The sequence below is a fragment of the Bubalus kerabau genome, chromosome X (genome assembly GCF_029407905.1).
Source record: "Bubalus kerabau isolate K-KA32 ecotype Philippines breed swamp buffalo chromosome X, PCC_UOA_SB_1v2, whole genome shotgun sequence".
Lineage (NCBI taxonomy): Eukaryota > Metazoa > Chordata > Mammalia > Artiodactyla > Bovidae > Bubalus > Bubalus kerabau.
The window spans coordinates 83,295,241-83,320,775 of record NC_073647.1 but is presented as its reverse complement, the minus strand read 5'-3'; the positions used below and the strand labels follow the sequence as shown (position 1 = coordinate 83,320,775).

At 39.9% G+C, this 25,535-nt stretch overlaps 2 pseudogenes; one reads left to right on the top strand and one right to left on the bottom strand.

The window, feature by feature from the left end:
* Positions 1-6,704: 6,704 nt before the first annotated feature.
* LOC129640075 (F-box/WD repeat-containing protein 7-like) lies at positions 6,705-10,643 on the bottom strand (annotated as a pseudogene).
* Positions 10,644-16,520: 5,877 nt separating this feature from the next.
* The window catches only part of LOC129640074 (cylicin-1-like), a 155,031-nt pseudogene continuing 146,016 nt past the window's right edge, over positions 16,521-25,535 (top strand).

The following is a 25,535-nucleotide window of genomic DNA, read 5'->3' as shown; positions in this document are numbered from 1 at the left end:
TTAAAACAAAGGCTGTGAAAAGAGACAAAGAAGGTCACTACATAATGATCAAAGGATCAATCCAAGAAGAAGATATAACAATTATAAATATATATGCACCCAACACGGGAGCACCGCAGTATGTAAGACAAATGCTAACAAGTATGAAAGGAGAAATTAACAATAACACAATAATAGTGGGAGATTTTAATACCCCACTCACACCTATGGATAGATCTACTAAACAGAAGATTAACAAGGAAACACAAACTTTAAACAATACAATAGACCAGTTAGACCTAATTGATACCTATAGGACATTTCATCCCAAAACAATGAATTTCACCTTTTTCTCAAACACACATGGAACCTTCTACAGGATAGATCACATTCTGGGCCATAAAGATAGACTTGATAAATTCAAAAAAAAAAAAAAAATAGAAATCATTCCAAGAGTATTTTCTGACCACAATGCAGTAAGATTAGATCTCAATTACAGGAGAAAAACTATTAAAAATTGCAACATATGGAGGCTGAACAACACGCTGCTGAATAACCAACAAATCACAGAAGAAATCAAAAAAGAAATCAAAATTTGCATATAAATGAATGAAAATGAAAACACAACAACCCAAAACCTGTGGGACACGGTAAAAGCAGTCCTAAGGGGAAAGTTCATAGCAATACAGGCACATCTCAAGAAACAAGAAAAAAGTCAAATAAATAACCTAACTCTACACCTAAAGCAACTAGAAAAGGAAGAAATGAAGAACCCCAAGGTTAGTAAAAGGAAAGAAATCTTAAAAACTTAGAGCAGAAATAAATGCAAAAGAAACAAAAGAGACCATAGCAAAAATCAACAAAGCCAAAAGCTGGTTCTTTGAAAGGATAAATAAAATTGACAAATCATTAGCCAGCCTCATCAAGAAACAAAGGGAGAAAAATCAAATCAATGAAATTAGAAATGAAAATAGAGAGATCACAACAGACAACACAGAAATACAAAGGATCATAAGAGATTACCATCAACAATTATATGCCAATAAAGTGGACAACGTGGAAGAAATGGACAAATTCTTAGAAAAGTACAACTTTCCAAAACTCGACCAGGAAGAAATAGAAAATCTTAACAGACCCATCACAAGCACGGAAATTGAAACTGTAATCAAAAATCTTCCAGCAAACAAAAGCCCAGGTCCAGACGGCTTCACAGCTGAATTTTACCAAAAATTTAGAGAAGAGCTAACACCTATCCTGCACAAACTCTTCCAGAAAATTGCAGAGGAAGGTAAACTTCCAAACTCATTCTATGAGGCCACCATCATACTAATACCAAAACCTGAAAAAGATCCCACAAAAAAAGAAAACTACAGGCCAATATCACTGATGAACATAGATGCAAAAATCCTTAACAAAATTCTAGCAATCAGAATCCAACAACACATTAAAAAGATCATACACCATGACCAAGTGGGCTTTATCCCAGAGATGCAAGGATTCTTCAATATCCGCAAATCAATCAATGTAATACACCACATTAACAAATTGAAAAATAAAAACCATATGATTATCTCAATAGATGCAGAGAAAGCCTTTGACAAAATTCAACATCCATTTATGATAAAAACTCTCCAGAAAGCAGGAATAGAAGGAACATACCTCAACATAATAAAAGCTATATATGACAAACCCACAGCAAACATTATCCTCAATGGTGAAAAATGGAAAGCATTTCCTCTAAAGTCAGGAACAAGACAAGGGTGCCCACTTTCACCATTACTATTCAACATAGTTTTGGAAGTTTTGGCCACAGCAATCAGAGCAGAAAAAGAAATAAAAGGAATACAAATTGGAAAAGAAGAAGTAAAGCTCTCACTGTTTGCAGATGACATGATCCTCTACATAGAAAACCCTCAAGACTCCACCAGAAAATTACTAGAACTAATCAATGACTATAATAAAGTTGCAGGATATAAAATCAACACCCAGAAATCCCTTGCATTCCTATACACTAATAATGAGAAAACAGAAAGAGGAATTAAGGAAACAATTCCATTCACCATTGCAACGGAAAGAATAAAATACTTAGGAATATATCTACCTAAAGAAACAAAAGACCTATATATAGAAAACTATAAAACACTGGTGAAAAAAATCAAAGAGGACACTAATAGATGGAGAAATATACCATGTTCATGCATTGGAAGAATCAATATAGTGAAAATGAGTATACTACCCAAAGCAATTTATAGATTCAAGGCAATCCCTATCAAACTACTAACGGTATTCTTCACAGAGCTAGAACAAATAATTTCACAATTTGTATGGAAATACAAAAAACCTCGAATAGTCAAAGCTATTTTGAGAAAGAAGAATGGAACTGGAGGAATCAACCTACCTGACTTCAGGCTCTACTACAAAGCCACAGTTATCAAGACAGTATGGTACTGGCACAAAGACAGAAGTATAGATCAATGGAACAAAATAGAAAGCCCAGAGATAAATCCACACACATATGGACACCTTATCTTTGACAAAGGAGGCAAAAATATACAATGAATTAAAGACAATCTCTTTAACAAGTGGTGCGGGGAAATCTGGTCAACCACTTGTAAAAGAATGAAAGTAGAACACTTTCTAACACCATACACAAAAATAAACTCAAAATGGATTAAAGATCTACACGTAAGACCAGAAACTATAAAACTCCTAGAGGAGAACATAGGCAAAACACTCTCTGACATACATCACAGCAGGATCCTCTATGACCCACCTCCCAGAATATTGGAAATAAAAGCAAAAATAAACAAATGGGACCTAATTAACCTTAAAAGCTTCTGCACTTCAAAGGAAACTATTAGCAAGGTGAAAAGACAGCCTTCAGAATGGGAGAAAATAATAGCAAAAGAAGCAACTGACAAACAACTAATCTCAAAAATATACAAGCAACTCCTACAGCTCAACTCCAGAAAAATAAATGACCCAATCAAAAAATGGGCCAAAGAACTAAATAGACATTTCTCCAAAGAAGACATACAGATGGCTAACAAACACATGAAAAGATGCTCAACATCACTCATTATCAGAGAAATGCAAATCAAATCCACTATGAGGTACCATTTCACGCCAGTCAGAATGACTACAATCCAAAAGTCTATAAATAATAAATGCTGGAGAGGGTGTGGAGAAATGGGAACCCTCTTACACTGTGGTGGGAATGCAAACTAGTACAGCCACTCTGGAGAACAGTGTGGAGATTCCTTAAAACACTGGCAATAGAAATGCCATATGACCCAGAAATCCCACTGCTGGGTATACACACTAAGGAAACCAGAAGGGAAAGAGACACGTGTACCCCAATGTTCATCACAGCACTGTTTATAATAGCCAGGACATGGAAGCAACCTAGATGTCCATCAGCAGATGAATGGATAAGAAATCCATGGTACATATACACAATGGAGTATTACTCAGCCATTAAAAAGAATACATTTGAATCAGTTCTAATGAGGTGGATGAAACTGGAGCCTATTATACAGAGTGAAGTAAGCCAGAAAGAAAAACACCAATACACTACACTAACGCATATATATGGAATTTAGAAAGATGGTAACAGTAACCTTGTGTACGAGACAGTAAAAGAGACACTGATGTATAAAACAGTCTTATGGACTCTGTGGGAGAGGGAGAAGGTGGGAAGATTTGGGAGAATGGCACTGAAACATGTAAAATATCATGTATGAAACGAGTTGCCTGTCCAGGTTCGATGCACGATACTGGATGCTTGGGGCTGGTGCACTGGGACGACCCAGAGGGATGGTATGGGGAGGGAGGAGGGAGGAGGGTTCAGGATGGGGAACACATGTGTACCTGTGGCAGATTCATTTTGATATTTGGCAAAACTAATACAATTATGTAAAGTTTAAAAATAAAATAAAATTAAAAAAATAAAATAAAATTAATTAATTAAAATAATAAAAAAAATTAAAAGGAATTATTTCTTTATTATTTTATTTAATGATAAACTGCAAGTGATTATAGGAGGATAAAACATGCTTATCAATCATTATACAAATTCCTATGAATATGCTTTTCATAGTCCTTCTGGAGAGAGGAAATGGATGTGGAAGGAAAAATACATACATGCATCCATGCATGCATATAGACATACATACAAAGAGACAATCTGTTCAGGCTTCTATGATAAAAGTACCATGAACTGAGTAGCTCATGCCAAGATGGGCGCAATAAAGGACAGAAATGGTATGGACCTAACAGAAACAGAAGAGATTAAGAAGAGGTATCAAGAATACACAGAAGAACTATTTAAAAAAGATCTTAATGACCTGTATAACCATAATTGTCTTATCAGTCACCTACAGACTGACATACTGGAGTTTGAAGCCAAGTGGGCCTCACTACAAAAAAAGCTAGTGGGGGTGATGGAATTCCAGCTGAGCTATTTCAAATCCTAAAGATGGTGCTGTCGAAGTGTTGCACTCAATATGCCAGCAAATTTGGAAAGCTCAGCAGTGGTTATAGGGCTGGAAAAGGTCAGTTTTTATTTCAGTCCCAAAGAAGGGCAATGCCAAAGATGCTCAAACTACCACACAATAGCACTCATTTCACATGCTAACAAGGCAATGCTCAAAATTCTTCAAGCTAGGCTTCCACAGTATGTGAATTGAGAACTTAGAGATGTACAAGCTGGATTTAAGAAAGGCAGAGGAATCAGAGATCAAACTGCTAACATCCATTGGATCATAGAAAAAGCAAGAGAATTCCAGAATAATATTTATTTCTGCTTAGTTAACTACACTAAAGACTTCAACTGTGTGGATCACAACAAATTATGGAAAATTCTTAAAGAGTTCGAAGTACCAGACCACTTTACCTGGCTCCTGAGAATCCTGTATACAAGTCAAGAAGCAACAGTTAGAACCTGACATGGAACAGTGGACTGGTTTAAAATTGGGAAAGGAATACAGCAAGGCTGAATACTGTCACCCTGCTTATTTAACTTATATGCAGAGTACATCATGTGAAATGCTGGGTAGATGAAGCACAAAGTGGAATCAAGATTACCTGAAGGAATATCAATAACCTCAGATATGAAGATGACACCACAGTTATGGCAGAAAGCAAAGAGGAACTAAAGAGCTTCTTGATGAAGGTAAAAGAGGAGAGTGAAAAAGCTCGCTTAAAACTCAACATTCAGAAAACTAAGATCATGGCATCCAGTTCCATCACTTCATGGCAAATAGATGGGAAAACAATGGAAACAGTGAAATAATTTATTTTTTGGGGATCCAAAATCACTGTAGATGGTGACTGAAGCCACAAAATTAAAAGACCCTTGTTCCTTGGAAGAAAAGCTATGACCAACCTAGACAGCTTATTAAAAAGCAGAGATATTACTCTGCCAGCAAAGGTCCATATAGTCAAAGATATCATGAAATTAAAAGATTCTTGCTCTTTGGAATAAAAGCTATGACCAACGTAGACATCATATTAAAAAGCAGAGACATTACTTTGCCAGAAAATGTCCATCTAGGCAAAGCTATGGTTTTTCCAGTAGTCATGTATGGATGTGAGAGTTGGACTATAAAGAAAGCTGAGCACAGAAGAATTGATGCTTTTGAATTGTGGTGTTGTAGAATACTCTTGAGAATCCCTTGGACTACAAGGAGAGCCAACTAGTCAATCCTAAAGGAAATCAGTCCTGAATATTCATTGGAATGACTGAGACTGAAGCTGAAATTCCAAAACTTTGGCCACCTGATGGTGGCCACAGACAGATAAAAATTTGGTGACTTCCTTCACTTTAACCAGGCTGCTTTCTGTCCTTTTATTATTATATTGACTTCCATTTTCTCTTAGAAATTACTAGATTTCAAATCCAATTCTTAAATAGGTATCATTTTTATAGCCCATTTTATAAACTTACATGTGCCCTAAATGACACGTGAAAGTTTTTTCATTTAGACATTGTAAATACAGAAAGTTTAGAAACAGTCCAATCTTCTATCAATAAGTGATTGGTTGAAATATAAAAATATTTCTCAGGGAAATGTCATATGGATGTGAAAAAGAATGTTACCTCTCTATGTAGTGAGATGGAAACATGTCCAGTATAAATATAAGTGAAAAAGTCAAGGTGCAGAAGAGAGTATATGGTGTATGAGCTATAGTATTTTTTTAAAGGGTAAGAGAATATATATATATATATATATATATATATATATATATATATATATTTCACATGAATATATATATACACACATATATTCACATAAATAAACCTACCAATAAAGGATGAATGATGCTTCAATAAATGAATAGACGAGGGACAAGAATGAAGTTCAGACCCCATACTGATATTCAGCTAGCATGCACAAATCAAGCCATATTTTTTGATAAAAAACTTCCAAAAGTGTTGGTAAATGGCACCTATATTGTTTACCCTACACCTTAAATGTCACTCTGGCCTCCTCCCCTAAAGCCCCAGGAACTCACAAGGAGTCAAATGCTAAAATATGAGAAGTATAAAAGACTTATTGAGGGAAACACTGGTGAGAAGTAAAGGAAAAGGGGAGCAGGAGTAGGTGGGGAGAGCCTTCAAACTACCATGCAGTTTTGGCTGCTGTGAAAGGAAAACAAAAAGAAAGGAGAGATGAGTAGGAAGAGCCACACTGCACTGTAGCTCAGAGAAAGTTTCAACTAGGCTAATGAGGAGCGCAGGATTCTGTGTTGGGCAGGAATATCCTGGCCTTAGTGCTTCCATGGTGCTCAATTACTGGCTGGGAGCAGTCTAGTGAGAGTGTGGACACAGATTTCACACTGGTGGATTTCAAATTTGCAACAGCAAATTTGCAACAGAAACTGTCAGGTGACTACACTGCTCACAACAGGATCTCCAAGTGACACCTGAGCAGCAAACTCCCATAACTATCAATACAAGGAGCCACTTCTCCATCCATATTCGCTCCTCCAAAGTTTGTCTGTGCTTCCCCTTCTTAGGGGAACTTTAAAGGAGAAGGTATAAACATTTCTTCTCCCAAAGAAAATATATAGACACATGAAAAATGTTCAATATTGCTAATTATTAGAGAATTGCAAATCAAAACTACAATGAACATCACCTCATACCAGTCATAATGGCCATCATTAAAAAGTCAACAGACAAATACATGAAGAATACATCTAGACGGGGCTTCCAAGATGGTGGAGGAATAAGATAAGGAGATCATCTCCCTCTCCACAAATACATCAAAACTTCATCTGCATATGCAACAGCTACAGAACACCTTCTGAACAAGGCAGAAGAACCCAGACTTCAAAAAGACAAGCCGATCTCCTTAGAATGAGGAAGGGCAAAAGATGAAGATTTAAAAAAGAGAGAGATAAAAGATTTTAGGACAGAGAACTGTGCTCCCAGAAGGGAGTCCTGAAAAGTTTCCACACACTCACAGACCCCCACATGGGTGGGGATAGGAAGGAACTTGGGAATTTCAGTGGGGAACAAAGCAACAGGTGCTCAGAAGGCAAAGCAGAAAGAATTCACAATGAACAGCACTTCCCAGTCAAGAAAAGGCTTACGTGTTCATGCCTACAGCAGTGAATGGGGGCTGGGTGATCAGGCTCAGGCTTTGGGGGTTGGGCTCAAGGAGAGGACTGCAGTTGACTCCGATGAAGATACTCTGAGGGGGCTAGTACGACACAGCTGAAGGAATCCAGAGAAAAGCCTGGACCTCCCAGAGAGGCAAGAGATCATTGCTGCTGGTACATTCTAATACCACATGCTTGCAAAGAGCAGCTGTGCCCCCAGTGGTGGCCAACAAATTCAGCAGGAGCACCAGTGGTGGGCCTAGATTCAACTGCAGTTTACTATCTCAGATGGGAAAGCATAAGCCAGTAGTCATTGCCAAACCCAGGGAGAGTGCCTGAGTCAGTGGACAAAATGCTGAAACTAAGTAGTCCTGACCCCAGAGGTGACAGCTGCCACCAAGTTGTTAATGGGCACAGGGCTTATACCTTGCTAGGAGCCTGATCAGCTTGGATCAACCTAGGGACCCATGATTCTAGGCCAGTTCCTTGAGGGAAGTGCACAACCTCCTTCAGACTGTAAAAAAATCTGGCATGTATCTAATGCCACATGCAGTCCCTATACTACATCCTAATTGTGGCTGTCATACCACCTCTCCCCACTTGACTGAGCAAATTAGCTCTAATAAGCCTCATCCCTTGTCTGGGCAGTGAAGAGAAACCAGAAGGTACCCTACAAGCAGAGGCAGGCACAAAACCAAAGCAGAATACCTGGGGTTGTGTGACCAAAGAAGAAGAAGGGAATGAACTCCAGCAGCCACAGGTGCAGCAGATTAAATCCCCACAGTTAGCCTGAGACTGTGGACTATGGGGCAATTATTGACTCTGGAAGCAAGTACAAATTAGAGTAAGGCCAAATCTGAATCTGAGCTGATCTCACACTGCCCACAACAGGTCCAGAGATATTCCTAGAAATCAGTTCAGTTCAGTTGCTCAGTCATGTCCAACTCTTTGCAACCCCATGGACTGCAGCATGCCAGGTCTCCCTGTCCATCACCAACTCCTGGAGTTTACTCAAACTGATGTCCATTGAGCCAGTGATGCCATCCAACCATCTCATCCTCTGTCATTCCCTTCTCTTCCCACCTTCAATCTTTCCCAGCATCAGGGTCTTTTCAAATGAGTTAGTTCTTCCCATCAGGTGGCCAAAGTATTGGAGTTTCAGCTTCAGCATCAGTCCTTCCAATAAATATTCAGGATGGATTTCCTTTAGGATGGACTGGTTGTATCTCCTTGCAGTCCAAGGGACTCTCAAGAGTCTTCTCCAACACCACAGTTCAAAAGCATCAATCCCTCAGTGCTCAGCTTTCTTTATAGTCTAACTCTAACATCCATACATGACTACTGGAAAAACCATAGCCTTGACTAGATGGACCTTTGTTGGCAAAGTGATGTCTCTGGGTCCTACACCTTCACCATGAAATCATATGCTCCACTAAAAACCCTCCTGCCATCATATTGAACACAGTGGACTGCTGCTACATGACCCATCAACACATGTAAACACTGGCCTGTCTCAATATCCCAACCCTAAGGGTGGCACCTCGAGAACCACTAACAACTCTTTTTTATCATGGAGATGCATAGAACAGACGGTGGAATTATGATCATATAAGGTGTGTATACATTCTCCCATGTCTGCATTCCAAACTTTGAGAGTCCAATCTGTAGATCCACTAATGATGATATTGTCTTTCATATGTGATGGCCATACTCCACCTGTGTGTCCCACTAATATCCTCAGACATTTGCCTGTGACTACTGACCAAACTTTTAAATTGTTGTCATCAGAACCACTAACTATTTAGTTACCACAAAACCATAAGCATGTGATCATGTGATCATCATGTCCTTTCAGCACCTTAGGAGACTTGAGTTCTCCTCGCCTCCAGTTAGTATCAATTCTGCACTGTCTGATGTATGCATTTTTCCATGGACTATGAATGAAATCTGATTTTATTAATTTTCTTCTCTTGATGTACAACTGTTCACCAATACCCTTTTCTTTGCATTTTTCTCTCCAGAGAAGGTTGTCTTCAGCCAATATTCTCCAGTAAAGACAAGTCTGAGCTGCTTGTAGCAGGTCTTTAGGTTCCAGGAATTAAAGCACATACAGTGTCAGCTCTTTAGGGAGCAAGGAAATGAAGTCTTATTGAAACTGGGATTCTATCACTTGCATCATATGTCTTACATATGATGTTTACTGCTATCAATAAGTTCATCTAAGGCAAGAAATTTCTCTGGTCCACTCCAGCTCTGAAACATTTTCAACCATTCCTGGAGGCCTAGAGGTGGTTGCAAAGAAGTAATCCCATGTTGTTGTTGCCCTTGACCATTGGCTGCTCTCAGGTCTCCAAAAGTTGTTGGTGTTCCTGAACATGGTACAAGCCCAGTGGTACTTGTATATTCTGAGACTTTGCATGGTTGCTTTCCCAAAGAAAAACGGCAGATCTCAGAACCATGGTCCAACTTTCTTTTCATTTCTGTTGTCTTTGTATAGAACTGGGAGGAGAGCTAGTGAATAGGCAGGTCCACAATACTATTAGAGTTTGTGACACTGTTACTATGTGTATGTTCATCTTCCCTGCTGCTGTCATCAGACTGATACAAATCATCACTCTCCTAGTCCATTTCTTCTTCTTCCTCATCCTCCTCATATTGTTCACCAGCATTTTCTTCCTCTTCCTCCTGTTCTTCCTGGTTTCTGGAGGAGTACTTATCTACCAAAATAAACCAGTTGTTGTTTCCTTCCAACTGTCCTTGCTGGGAATAATTTTGGTGTCCAGGTCTAGGTTCTGCTTCAACGACTTCACCATTCCTCACAGTGTGCTCTGCCTCTTGGTGTCTGAGCTGCTGCTGCTGCTGTTCCTCTTCCACCACATGATTCATCTACTCCTCATCTGCCTGGCTTGAGGAAGGATTACCTCTCAGAGAGCCTCCAGTTTGTTGTCTTTTGCTGCCCACAGAGAGCAGCTCCTGATTCATTTCCAAAAGCCAGCTTGCTACTTCTTGGACCTTGGCTAGACTATCAGAAGATGCAAAGGTTTTCACATTCCTCTGACCCACTTCCGGCAATTTATTTTAAGGAAGTGTTCCAAATATTTGATAGCCTTTTATAAATCTCACTGATGATTGAGACTCCACTTTAGAGAAGAACTGGTGGTGCTGAGAAAGTAGGGTGCTTCCTGTCCTCCTCGGGACCAAGGGAGCAGCCACAGCAGCTCCAGTGCGTTACTGAGCAAGAAACGGGGCTGGGATCACCAAGCCGGGCCACCCGGGTCTCTTCCACAGAGGCAGCTGGTGCCCTGCTTACCTCCTCTTTTCCTCTTTCTGGGTCTCTTCAAGCTGGGTCTTTTGCCTGTCCCAGACCACTCTCCCCGACAGTCACGTTTGGGAGGCTCCGGATTTTTGTTTTATAGTTTCTTCTGGGTGGAGGCTGCGGTCCCCGCCCCCACACACCTGCCCCAGCACCGCAGCCCTTAGGCCTGGGGCAGGGAGGGAGCTCTAAGAACTCCTCCCTGAGCCAAGCCAAGAAGCCAGGAGTCCGGCTACTGGCCGAGAAAGAAGACCCCCAAGGGGTCAGAGGGCAGGGGGGAAGGAAGGAAAGTACTGCAGCACCGGTCCTGCTGTCCCCGCTGCCCCAGATACGGCTTCACATTGGGGTACCCACCCCCACCCCCACCCCCGTCAGGGGGTGTTTGCCTAGCTTGAAGCCCCAGCTATTACACTCCGGGGGCGAGATGTTACAGCCTCCTGCATAGCATCAGAAAGAATGAAACAACAAGAAAAAGAGTTCCCTAAGGATGGTCAACACTGAAATCAGATTCATTATATTCTTTGCAGCCAAAGATGGAGAAGCTCTATAGAGTCAACATAAACAAGACCAGGAGCTGACTGTGGCTCAGATCATGAAATCCTTATTGCCAAATTCAGACTGAAATTGAAGAAAGTAGGGAAAACCACTAGACCATTCAGGTATGACCTAAATCAAATCACTTATGATTATATAGTGGAAGTGAGAAATAGATTTAAGGGCCTAGATCTGGTAGATAGAGTGCCTGATGAACTATAGAATGAGGTTCGTGACATTGTATGAACAGGAGACAGGGATCAAGATCATCCCCGTGGAAAAGAAATGCAAAAAAGCAAAATGACTCTCTGGGGAGGCCTTACAAATAGCTGTGAAAAGAAGAGAAGCGAAAAGCAAAGGAGAAAAGGAAAGATATAAGCATCTGAATGCAGAGTTCCAAAGAATAGCAAGAAGACTTAAGAAAGCCTTCCTCAGTGATCAATGCAAAGAAATAGAGGAAAACAACAGAATGGGAAAGACTAGAGATCTCTTCAAGAAAATTAGAGATACCAAGGGAACATTTCATGCAAAGATGGGCTCAATAAAAGACAGAAATGGCATGGACCTAACAGAAGCAGAAGATATTAAGAAGAGGTGGCAAGAATACACAGAAGAACTTAAAAAAAAAATATCTTCACAACCCAGATAATCACGATGGTGTGATCAATGACCTGGAGCCAGACATCCGGGAATGTGAAGTCAAGTGGGCCTTAGAAAGCATCACTATGAACAAAACTAGGGGAGGTGATGGAATTCCAGTTGAGCTATTTCAAATCCTGAAAGATGATGCTGTTAAAGTTCTGCACCCAATATGCCAGCAAATTTGGAACACTCAGCAGTGGCCACAGGACTGGAAAAGGTCAGTTTTCATTCCAGTCCCATATAAAGGCAATGCCAAAGAATGCTCAAACTACCGCACAATTGCACTCATCTCACACGCTAGTAAAGTAATGCTCAAAATTCTCCAAGCCAGGCTTCAGCAATATGTGAACCATGAACTTCCTGATGTTCAAGCTGGTTTCAAAAAAGGCAGAAGAACCAGAGATCAAATTGCCAACATCCACTGGATCATGGAAAAAGCAAGAGAGTCCAAGAAAAAGCATCTATTTCTGCTTTATTGACTATGCCAAAGCCTTTGACTGTGTGGATCACAATAAACTGTGGAAAATTCTGAAAGAGATGGGAATACCAGACCACCTGACCTGCCTCCTGAGAATTTTGTATACAGGTCAGGAAGCAACAGTTAGAACTGGACATGGAACAACAGACTGGTTCCAAATAGGAAAAGGAGTACATCAATGTTGTATATTGTCACCCTGCTTATTTAACCTATATGCAGACTACATCATGAGAAACTCTGGACTGGAAGAAACACAAGCTGGAATCAAGATTGCTGGGAGAAATATCAATAACCTCAGATATGCAGATGACACCCCCCTTATGGCAGAAAGTGAAGAGGAACTAAAAAGCCTCTTGATGAAAGTGAAAGTGGAGAGTGAAAAAGTTGGCTTAAAGCTCAACATTCAGAAAACGAAGATCATGGCATCTGGTCCCATCACTTCATGGGAAATAGATGTGGAAATAGTGGAAACAGTCTCAGACTTTATTTTTGGGGGATCCAAAATCACTGCAGATGGTGACTGCAGCCATGAAATTAAAAGACGCTTACTCCTTGGAAGGAAAGTTATGACCAATCTAGATAGCATATTCAAAAGCAGAGACATTACTTTGCCAACAAAGGTTAGTCTACTCAAGGCTATGGTTTTTCCAGTAGTCATATATGGATGCTAGAGTTGGACTCTGAAGAAGGCTGAGCACTGAAGAATTGATGTTTTTGAACTGTGGTGTTGGAGAAGACTCCTGAGAGTCCCTTGGACTGCAAGGAGATCCAACCAGTCCATTCTGAAGGAGATCAGCCCTGGGATTTCTTTGGAAGGAATGATGCTGAAGCTGAAACTCCAGTACTTTGGCCACCTCATGGGAAGAGTTGACTCATTGGAAAAGACTCTGATGCTGAGAGGCATTGGGGGCAGGAGGAGAAGGGGACGACAGAGGATGAGATGGCTGGATGGCATCACTGACTCGATGAACGGGAGTCTGGGTGAACTCTGGGAGTTGGTGATGGACAGGGAGGCCTGGTGTGCTGTAATTCATGGGGTCGCAAAGAGTCGGACACGACTGAGTGACTGAACTGAACTGAACTGAAGGAGGTGAAAGGAAAAGGCAATGGCGCCTCACTCCAGTAGTCTTGCCTGGAAAACCCCATGGATGGAGGAGCCTGGTGGGCTACAGTCCATGGGGTCGGTAAGAGTCGGACACGACTGAGGGATTTCACTTTCACTTTTCACTTTCATGCATTGGAGAAGGAAATGGCAACCCACTCCAGTGTTCTTGCCTGGAGAATCCAAGGGACGATGGGGCCTGGGAGGCTGCCATCTATGGGGTCACACAGAATTGGACACGACTGAAACGACTTAGCAGCAGCACCAGCAGCAAGGAGGTGAAAGACCTATACTCTGAACAGTATAGAAAATTGATGAAAGAATTTGAAGATTCTATAATGAAACGGAAAGACATCCAATGTTCTTGGAATGGAAGGATTCATATTTTTTAAATGTTCATATTACCCGTATAATCTACTGATTTAATGGAATCCCTATCAAAATATCCATGACATTTTTCACAGAAGTATAACAAATAATCCTAAAATTCAGATGAAACACAAAAGACACAGAATTGCAAAATGAACTTGAGAAAAGGGGAGAAAGTTGGAGTTATAACCCTCCTGGGCTGAAGAATATAAAACAAATCTCTAGTAATCAAAATAGCATGGTACTGACACAAAAGCAAATGTATAGATCAATTGAACAGAATACAGAGCCCAGAAGTACCCACGCACCAGTGGCCAACTAATCCATGACAAAGTAGGCAAGAATATATAATGGAAAAAGAGTGTCTCTTCTACATGTGGTGTTAAAACAACAACAACAACTTGGACATCGGGGTGAGGGAGACAGTGAGCTGAGCTGCTGTGAGGTGAGGAGTGCTGGCTCCGCTTGGTGCTGCCCCCGCTCCCAGCTCTCGCATGTGTCACTGTGGCTGGGACCCCCTCCATCCAACTTGGGAGTCCCTCACCCCATGCCCCGGGACAAACAAAAGCTCCGGCCCCTCATCAGCATCCTCTCACCTCGGAGCAGCCGACTAGTCACAGCCACTTCCCTGCCCCCAGCCAAAGGCTCCGGATCAGTCACTGGGAAGGTGAGGGAGGGAGAGGAGGGGTGGCTGTGGCTGCTGCTGACCCAGGTTAGGGCAGAGGTCTTGGCTGCGGCCAGTGCACAGGTGCTGGGTCTCTCAGTGCTCCTTGGCTCTTTCACTCTCCGTGGCAGCAACGGTGGCAGTAGCCTCTGGAGCTCAGCTCACTGTCTCCCTCACCCCGATGTCCAGGTTGTTGTTGTTGTTTTAACACCACATGTAGAAGAGACACTCTTTTTCCATTATATATTCTTGCCTACTTTGTCATGGATTAGTTGGCCACTGGTGCATGGGTACTTCTGGGCTCTGTATTCTGTTCAATTGATCTATACATTTGCTTTTGTGTCAGTACCATGCTATTTTGATTACTAGAGATTTGTTTTATATTCTTCAGCCCAGGAGGGTTATAACTCCAACTTTCTCCCCTTTTCTCAAGTTCATTTTGCAATTCTGTGTCTTTTGTAGTTCCATCTGAATTTTAGGATTATTTGTTACACTTCTATGAAAAATGTCATGGATATTTTGATAGGGATTCCATTAAATCAGTAGATTACTTTGGCTTGTATGAACATTTTAAAAACATGAATCTTTCCATTCCAAGAACATTGTATGTCTTTCCATTTCATTATAGAATCTTCAAATTCCTTCATCAATTTTCTATACTGTTCAGAGTATAGGTCTTTCATCTCCTTAGGGAACTCTTTTTGTTGTTGTTGTTGTTGCTTCATTCTTTCTGATGTGATTTTAAGCTGGATTTTTAAATTTTATACTTCTAATATTTTATTATTAATGTATAGAAATGCAAGAGATTTCTGTTTATCAATCTTGCATCTTTAAATTCTGCTAAATTAATTTATGAGTTCTAACATTTATTGAGTGGAGGCGTTAGGGTTCTCTATAAAAAGTATTATGTCATCTCCTAATAGTTACACTTTTGTCTTCCAATTTGGATTCATTTTATTTCTTTCTCTTGTCTAACTGCTGTGGCTATTGCTTCCAATGCTATTTTAAATAGTGTTTGCAAGAGTTTTACTTTTGTTTCTCATTCAAAAAATTCATTAACAGAACCTGGGCAGGTTGATGCAGTCTGGTGGAGGTGGGGCAGTCTGGCCTCTCCTCGCACCACCTGGGAAGGCCCAGTCAGCTGGCCACCATGCCCTTTCCACAGCCCTGGCCTAGGAGCTTGGCTCCACATCCTGACAAGGGGGAGCATCAATGTGGCCCACTGTTCAAAGCACTCCTGGCTTCCTGGGTCAAGGCAGTGGCAGTGGTGGAGGTGGAGACTGGCCAGGAACAGTCCACACTGCCACTGGAGAGGAGCCTGGTGCAGCCAAAAAATAAATAAATGAATCATTACCAAAAGAAATGGTAATATCTTACAAATATCATTATACACAATAAACAATTTCAATATTTAATAGAGGATTCATTGACTTAATTTCAATATATGATCATTAAAGGAAGAGGAATAGAAACAATAGGAAAGAGTAACCGTACATATATCACCAAATTGGGCCAATCAACATCCAGATTAACAGCAATCTGGAGTCCCAATTGGGAAAACGTCCCAGGCAATGTGTCTACTCCACAGGTGAAACTTCAAAATTGCAGTTTCAGGGGTTCCCACTTATAATTCCAGGTCATCAGTTTTCAGGCAAAGATGCAGCTCTGGTTTTATTTTAATCTTGTTACAATGCTGTTTGCTTTATCTTGTGAGTCATAGGATTTTATTAAGCCCTGAGTGGTGGACCAGACCTCTAGAGGCTCAAGAACTCCAAGACACATTCCTCTTCTTATTTAAAGTACTCCTTGCCTTGCTGTGCTTACAGGCGGCATGGAATCCGTGCAATGTACAGCCAGGTCAGAAGAAAGGTCTGAGGCCTGCTATCCTGCTTCTGAAATCTAAACAAGACTACCTCCATTTTAATTTCCCTAGCAAATAAAAGTGTTTAGAGTGGGCGTTTTTTTTCTTGTTCTTGAATCTAGTGGGAAGTCTTGCATCTTTTCATTGTTGAGTATGATGTTGGCTGTGGGTTTGTCATAAATGGCTTTTATGATGCTGAGATGTTTCCTCTCTACCTGCTTCAATGAGGATTTTTTATCATAAATGGATGTTAAATTTTTTCCAGTGCTTTTACTGTGTGTTTTGAGATGATAATGTGATTTTTATTCTACCTTTTGTTAATGTAGTACATCACACTTGTTGATTTGCTTTTAAAATGTCACACTATTTTTGTAACCCTGGAATCAATCCAACTTGATCAAAGGGTTTGATCCTTTTTATATATTGTTGGATTTGGTTCCCTAGCACTTTCATGAAAATATTTGCATCTGTTTTTATCAGAGATATTGGCTTCTAATTTTCTTTTTCTACAGTATTGTTGGTTTTGTGTCAGGATGATGCCTTGTAGAATTGATTTGGTATATTCCTCCTGTTAAGTTTTTTGTAATAGCTTCAGAAGGATAGGTATTAGTTTTCTGTATATCTGGTAGAAATCCACTGTAAAGCCACCTGGTCCTAGACTTGTGTTTGCTAGAAGTTTATATAAAAATAAATTTATTTTAAAATGTAGATATATATAAAATAAATTGCATATGGACTGTTCCCAGGGGATCAGTTGGTAAAGAACCCACCTGCCAATGCAGGAGATGAAAGAGACATGGGTTCAATCCCTGGGTTGAGAAAAATTTCCTGAGGCAGAAAATGGAAACCTGCTCTAGTATTCTTGCCTGGAAAATTCCATGGACAAAGGAGCCTGGTGGGCTACAGTCCATGGGGTCGCAAAAAGTCACACAAGACTGAGTGCACACTCACACACAGACCTATATATGAAAGGTAAGGCTATAATGTTTAGGAGAAAATATGAAATATCATGATGTGAAGTAAGCAAAGATTTCTTAAGCAGCAAAAACTATTGCTGGCAGTAAGTTTCAAAACTTGGCAAATGTGACTAAATTAAGATTAATAATTTCTTCCATCATGTGCTACATAAAATGAGTGGAAGAGTAAGCCACAGGCAGCAAGAAGATACTTTCTATTCTAGTAATGAAAAAGGATTGGATCTAGACTGAATAGAGAGCTCCTACAAATCTGTAAGAAAAAAAGTGAAATTCCTACAATAAAGATGTGCAAAATACTTGAATATGCACTTCATAAAAGAAGATATTCAAATTCCCAATAAACAAAATAGACAGGTGACCAAACACAATAATCATCAGGAAAATACAATTAAAATTATTTAAATAACATTGTGTTTATAGATCTTGTTGCTGGACATATTTATTTAGGTCATCAATAAAATATTTTAAACTACAGTCAATTGAAGCAATTGTTTTCCCTGTGTGGTTGTGACACAGTTATTATAAAGATTTTTTGTTTTATTTGTAAAGATGTCATTATAGTTAAGTGGCATAGCAAATCTGTCAGGGTATGACTAAGATGATGGAGAAGTGAGAAGAGATTAATGTGTAGTAGATATATATTATATGCATTTAAGATTATTTGCCACATTTAATTTTTAATTTTTAAGGATTGCTTTTTACATTTTTTTAATTATGTAAAAATTTTGTATTCTTGCAAAATAAAATTGATGTAACATAGTGCATTCCAAAATCTCATTTCTACCCCTCTATATTGCACACTACTGCCTCTCTCCCACAGATAAATACTTGTATTAGCTTTTTGTTTACTCTTTAATTGTTACATATTGAAAACATGAACTGATATTTATATCCCCTGTATTTACAGAAGGCAGCATAAAACTAAACTCTAATCTCACTTTTTTTCACTTAACAGTATACCCTGAAGATAGTTTCAGCAAAAAACACAGATGTTTTCCTCACTTCTTTTGCATTTATTTTGTAGTCCATTATGTGGATGTTCCTTATTTACTTCTACATTCCCCTTGTATTTCATAACAATAGACAACCATATTTGTGAAAGTACTTTCAAATTTTTATGTATATTTTTTGGATATCTTTTAGAAATGGAATTAGTAGCTCAAATATTTAACATGGGTTTCTATTTCATCATAATAAAGTAGCAAGAGTGAGTTTCCCTCCCACCTTGAATGTGAGTGTTCAGTTCAGTCGCTCAGTCATGTCCGACTCTTTGTGACCCCATGAATTGCAGCACGCCAGGCCTCCCTGTCCATCACCAACTCCCGGAGTTCACTCAGATTCATGTCCATTGAGTCCGTGATGCCATCCAACCATCTCATCCTCTGTCGTCCCTTCTCCTCCTGCCCCAAATCCCTCCCAGCATCAGAGTCTTTTCCAATGAGTCAACTCTTCGAATGAGGTGGCCAAAGTACTGGAGTTTCAGCTTCAGCATCATTCCTTCCAAAGAAATCCCAGGGCTGATCTCCTTCAGAATTGACTGGTTAGATCTCCTTGCAGTCCAAGGGACGCTCAAGAGTCTTCTCCAACACCACAGTTCAAAAGCATCAATTCTTTGGCGCTCAGCTTTCTTCACAGTCCAACTCTCACATCCATACATGACCACTGGAAAAAACATAGCCTTGACTAGATGGACCTTTGTTGGCAAAGCAATGTCTCTGCTTTTGAATATGCTATCTAGGTTGGTCATAACTTTCCTTCCAAGGAGTAAGCATCTTTTAATTTCATGGCTGCAATCACCATCTGCAATGATTTTGGAGCCCAGAAAAATAAAGTCTGACACTGTTTCCACTGTTTCCCCATCTATTTCCCATGAACTGATGGGACCAGATGCCATGATCTTCATTTCTGAATGTTGAGCTTTAAGCCAACTTTTTCACTCTCCACTTTCACTTTCATCAAGAGGGTTTTTAGTTCCCCTTCACCTTCAGCTATAAGGGTGGTGTCATCTGCATATCTGAGGTTATTGATATTTCTCCCAGCAATCTTGATTCCAGCTTGTCCTTCTTCCAGCCCAGCATTTCTCATGATATACTCTGCATATAAGTTAAATAAGCAGGGTGACAATATACAGCCTTGACGTACTCCTTTTCCTATTTGGAACCAGTCTGTTGTTCCATGTCCAGTCCTAACTGTTGCTTCCTGACCTGCATATAGGTTTCTCAAGAATGTGAGTGTTGCTGCTGCTGCTAAGTCGTTTCCAACTCTGTGCAACCCCATAGACGGCGGCCTACCAGGCCCCACCGTCCCTGGGATTCTCCAGGCAAGAACACTGGAGTGGGTTGCCATTTCCTCCTCCAATGCATGCAAGTGAAAGTGAAGTCGCCCAGTCGTAACCAACTCTTAGCGACCCCGTGGACTGCAGGCTACCAGGATCCTCCATCCATGAGATTTTCCAGGCAAGAGTACTGGAGTGGGTTGCCATTGCCTTCTCCGAATGTGAGTGTTAGTCACCCAGTTATGTCTGACTCTTGCAACTCCATGGACTGTAGCCCACCAGGCTTCTCTGTCCATGGAATTCCCCAGGAAAGAATACTGGAGAGGATAGCCATTCCATTCCCCAGAGGAGATTGAACCCTCCCACTTTAAACAACTTAAAAAAATAGACAAGGGAGTGGCATCACCAAGATGGCAGCATAGGTTGTTTCTGACTTTGTTCTCCTTCACAAGAAGAACTAACACATTTTCTAGAAAAAGACACCAATAAATGAATCCTAGAATATGAACATGAGGCTAAAGGACCACAGAGACTGAGACAGACTACATTAGAAGGGCTAAGAGAAGCAGTTACAAAGTGACTACCTTCCCCATCCACTAGGCGAGCAGAGACAACATGGAGAGTTCTCCCCTGAATCACAGATTACTCAAAGGAGAAAAGAGAACATTAATGGGACAACAGGAATCCCCCCATCATTGTGGGTTGCTCTGTGGGAGTCATTACTCTGACCTTGTGAGGACTGCAAGTGAACAATGATAATAAAAAAAGAAAATTTACAGGCAGATATTACTCATGAGCATAGATGCAAAAATCCTCAACAAAATACTGCAAAACAAATCCAATAATACATTCAAAGGATCATACACCATAATCAAGAGGTATTTATTCCAGGGATGCAAAGATTTTTCAGTATTTGCAAGCCAGTCAATTTGATATACCACATCAACAAATTGAAGAATAAAAATCATATGAACATCTCAATAGATGAAGAAAAAGCTTCTGACAAAATTCAACACAGATTTATGACAAAGAAAAAGACCGTCCTGAAAGTGGGCATAGAGGGCAAATACCTAAACATAATAATAATTACTTACAGCTAACATCATGCTCAAGGGTGAAAAGCTAAAAGCATTTACTCTAAAATTAGGAACAAGACAAGAATATCCAATCTCACCACTTTTATTCAACATAATTTTGGAAGTCCTAGCCTCAACAATCAGAGAAGAAAAAGAAATAAAATAGTCTAAATTGGAAAAGAATAAGGGTAACTGTCACTGTTCATGGATGTCATAATATTATACATGGAAAATCATAAAGATCCTACCAGAAAACTGCTAGAACTCATCAATGAATTGGGCAAAGCTACAGGATACAAAAAATAGAGAAACCTTTTGTATTTCTATACACTACCAATGAAAAATGAGAAAGAGAGATTTAAAAAACAATTCCATTTTACATAGCCTCAAAAAGAATAAAATAACTAGAAATAAACCTACCTTAGGAGACAGAAAAAACCTATACTCTGAAAGTTATAAGATGCTGATTAAAAAAATAAAAGATGACACAAAAATTGTAGAGAGGTACCATATTCTTGGGCTTCCATGGTGGCTCAGTGGTAAAGAATTCACCTTCAACGAGGAAACCACAGGAGACACGGGTTCGATCCTTGGGTCTGGAAAATCCCTTGGAAGAGGGCATGACAACCTGCTCCAGTATACTTACCTGGAAAACCCCGATAAACAGAGGAGCCTGGCAGGCTACAGTCCACTGGGTCATAAAGAGTCAGACACGACTGAAGTGAGTTAGCACACAAGCATGTTCTTGATAGAAGAATCAATATTGTCCAAATGAGTATACCACAGAAAACAATCTACAGAGTCAATATAATCCCTACCAAATTACCAAAGGCATTTTTTTCACATAACTGGAACAAAAAAGGAATGTCCAAACTACAAGACAGTTGCACTAATTTCACATACTGGTAAGGTTATGCTCAAAATCCTTCAAGCTGGCTTTAGCAATATATGAACCAAAAACTTCCAGATGTACAAGCTCGGTTTAGAAAAGGCAGAGGAAACAAAGAGCAAATATCTAAAATTTAATGGATCATAGAGAAAGCAATGGAATTTCAGAAAAAAAAATCTACATATGTTTCATTAACTATGCTAAAGCCTTAGACTGTGTGGATCACAACAAATTGTGGAAAATTCTCAAATAGATGGGAATACCAGACCACCTTACTTGTTTCTTGAGAATGTTGTATGTGGGTCAAGAAGCAACAGTTAGAATCGGACATGGAACAACTGACTGGTTCAAAATTAGGAAAGGAGTATGACAAGGCTGTATGTTACCATCCTTTTTTAACTTATATGCAGAACATATCATGTAAAATGCTGGGCTGAACGAATCACAAGCTGGAATCAAGATTGCCAGGAGAAATATCAACAACCTCAGAAATATCAACAACCTAGGAGTTGGAAAATTCAATCTCCATGACTTCAGATGATACCACTCTAATAACAGATGGTGAGGAGAAACTAAGGAACTTCTTGATGAGGGTGAAAAAAGGAGAATACAAAAATTAACATTAAAACGCAACATTAAAAAAACTAAGATAATGACATTCAGTCCCATCACTTCAGGACAAATAAAAGGGGAAAAAGTGGAAGCAGTGATAGATTTTATTTTCTTGGACTCCAAAGTCACTGCAGATGGTGATTGCAACTTTGAAATTAAAAGATGCTTGCTCCTTCTAAGAAAAGCTATGACAAACCTAGACAGTAAATTAAAAATCAGAGAAATAACTTTGCAATCAAAGATCCATACAGTCAAAGCTATGGTTTTTCCAGTAGTCATGTATGGATGTGAGTTGGACCATAAAAAAGGCTGAACACCAAAGAATTTATACCTTGAATTGTGGTGCTGGAGAAAACCCCTGAGAGTCTCTTGGACAGCAAAGACACCAAACCAGTAAATTCTAAAGGAAATCATCCCTGAATAGTCATTGGAAGGACTGATGAGGAAGCTAAAGCTCCAATAATTTGGCCACTTGATGTGAAGAGCCAATTCATTAGAAAAGACCCTGGTTATGGGAAAGATTGAAGGCAAAAGGTGAAGGGAGTGGCAGAGGATGAGGTGACTAGATAGCAACATTGACTCAATGAACACGAAATTGAGCAAACTCTGGCAGATAGTGAAGGACAGTGGAGCTTGTTGCATTGCAGCCCATGAAGTCATAATGAATTGGACATGATTTAGTGACTGAACAGAAAAAGAACCAAAAATCTTTAAAATAGAAGCATGTATGGAAACACAAGAGATCTTGAATAGTCAAAGAAATCTTGAGAAAGAAAAATGGAGCTAGAGGAATCAGGCTCCCTGACTTCAGACTATACTACAAAGCTAGCAACATCAAAGTAGTATGGTACGGGCAAAAAAAAAAAAAAAAAAAAGAAATATGAATCAATGGAAAGTGATCACAAATACAGAGATAAACACACGCACCTATGGCCAAGTAATGTCTGACAAATGATGCAAGAGTCTACTATGGAGTAAAGATGGTCTCTTCAACATGTTGTGCTGGGAAAACTGGACAGCTATGCTTAAAAAGTTAAATTAGTACATTTTAAAAAACCATTCATAAGAATAAAATCAAAGTGGATTAAAGACTTAAATATAAGAGTGAATACTATAAAACTTTTAGGGAAAAACTTAGGTAGAACACACACTGACACAAGTCACAACAATATCTTTTTCAGTCTGTCTCCTAGAGTGAAGAAAATAAAAACAAAAATAAATAAGTAGGAGCTACTTAACTCAAAAGCTTTTGCACAGCAAGGGAAACCATGAAGAAAATGAAAAGATGATCCACAGAATGGGAGAAAATATTTGCAAATGACAACTGACAAGAGATAATTCTTCAAAATGTACAAACTATACGTGTGATTAATATTTAAAAAAAATAAAAATAAATGGGCAGATGATCTAAATAGACATTTCTTCACAGAAGACATACAGATGCAAAACACACACACACACAAGAAAGGTGCTCAGTTCAGGTTAGTTCTGTAGCTCAGTCATATATGACTCTTTGCAACCCCATAGACTGCATCATGCCAGGCTTCCTTGTCCCTCACCAACTCCCAGAGCTTGCTCAAACTCATGTCCATTGAGTCAGTCATGCCATACAACTATCTCATCCTCTGTTATCCCCTTCTCCTCCCAACTTCAATCTTTCCCAGCATCACGGTCTTTTCAAATGAGTCAGTTCTTCACATCAGGTGGCCAAAGTATTGGAGCTTCACCTTCAGCTACAGTTCTTCCAATGAATATTCAGCAATGATTTCCTTTAAGATGGACTGGTTGGATTCCCTTGCACTCCAAGGGACTTTCAAAAGTCTTCCCCAACACCACAGTTAAAAAGCATCAATTCTTTGGTGCTCAGCTTTCTTTATGGCCCAACTCTCACATCCATACATGACAAGTGCAAAAACCATAGCTTTGACTAGACAGATCTTCATTGGCAAAGTAATGTCTCTGCTTTTTAATATGCTCTCTATATTGGTCATAACTTTTCTTGCAAGGAGCAAGTGTCTTTTAATTTCATGACTACAAGCTGACAGAGTAGAAGGACATGTGCTCATCTTCTCCTGTGAGAACTCCAGAATTACAACTGGCTGCTGAACAACCATCAATAGTAGAATGTTCAGTTCAGTTCAGTTCATTCGCTCAGTCGTGTCCAACACTTTGCGACGCCATGAATCGCAGCACGCCAGGCCTCCCTGTTCATTGCCAACTTCTGGAGTTCACTCAAACTCACGCCCATCGAGTCGGAGATGCCATCCAGCCATCTCATCCTCTGTCGTCCTCTTTTCCTCCTGCCCCCAAACCCTCCAGCATCAGAGTCTTTTCCAATGAGTCAACTCTTCGCATGAGGTGGCCAAAGTACTGGAGTTTCAGCTTTAGCATCATTCCTTCCAAAGAACACCCAGGACTGATCTCCTTTAGGATGGACTGGTTGGATCTCCTTGCAGTCCAAGGGACTCTCAAGAGTCTTCTCCAACACCACAGTTCAAAAGCATCAGTTCTTCAGTGCTCAGCTTTCTTCACAGTCCAACTCTCGCATCCACACATTACCACTGGAAAAACCATAGCCTTGATTAGATGGACCTTTGTTGGTAAAGTAGTGTCTCTGTTTTGAATATGCTATCTAGACTGGTCATAACTTTCCTTCCAAGGAGTAAGCGTCTTTTAATTTCATGGCTGCAATCACCATCTGCTGTGATTTTGGAGCCCCCCAAAATAAAGTCTGACACTGTTTCCACTGTTTCCCCATCTATTTCCCATGAAGTGATGGGACCAGATGCTATGATCTTCGTTTTCTGAATGTTGAGTTTTAAGCCAACTTTTTCAGTCTCCTCTTTCACTTTCATCAAGAGGCTTTTTAGTTCCTCTTCACTTTCTGCCATAAGGGTGGTGTCATCTGCATATCTGAGGCTATTGAGATTTCTCCCGGCAAACTTGATTCCAGCTTGTGCTTCTTCCAGCCCAGTGTTTCTCATGATGTACTCTGCATATAAGTTTAATAAGCAGGGTGACAATACCTTGAAATACTCCTTACCCTAACCCTAGCCTTGACGTACTCCTTTTCCTATTTGGAACCAGTCTGTTGGTCCATGTCCAATTCTAACTATTGCTTCCTGACCTGCATATAGGTTTCTCAAGAGGCAGGTC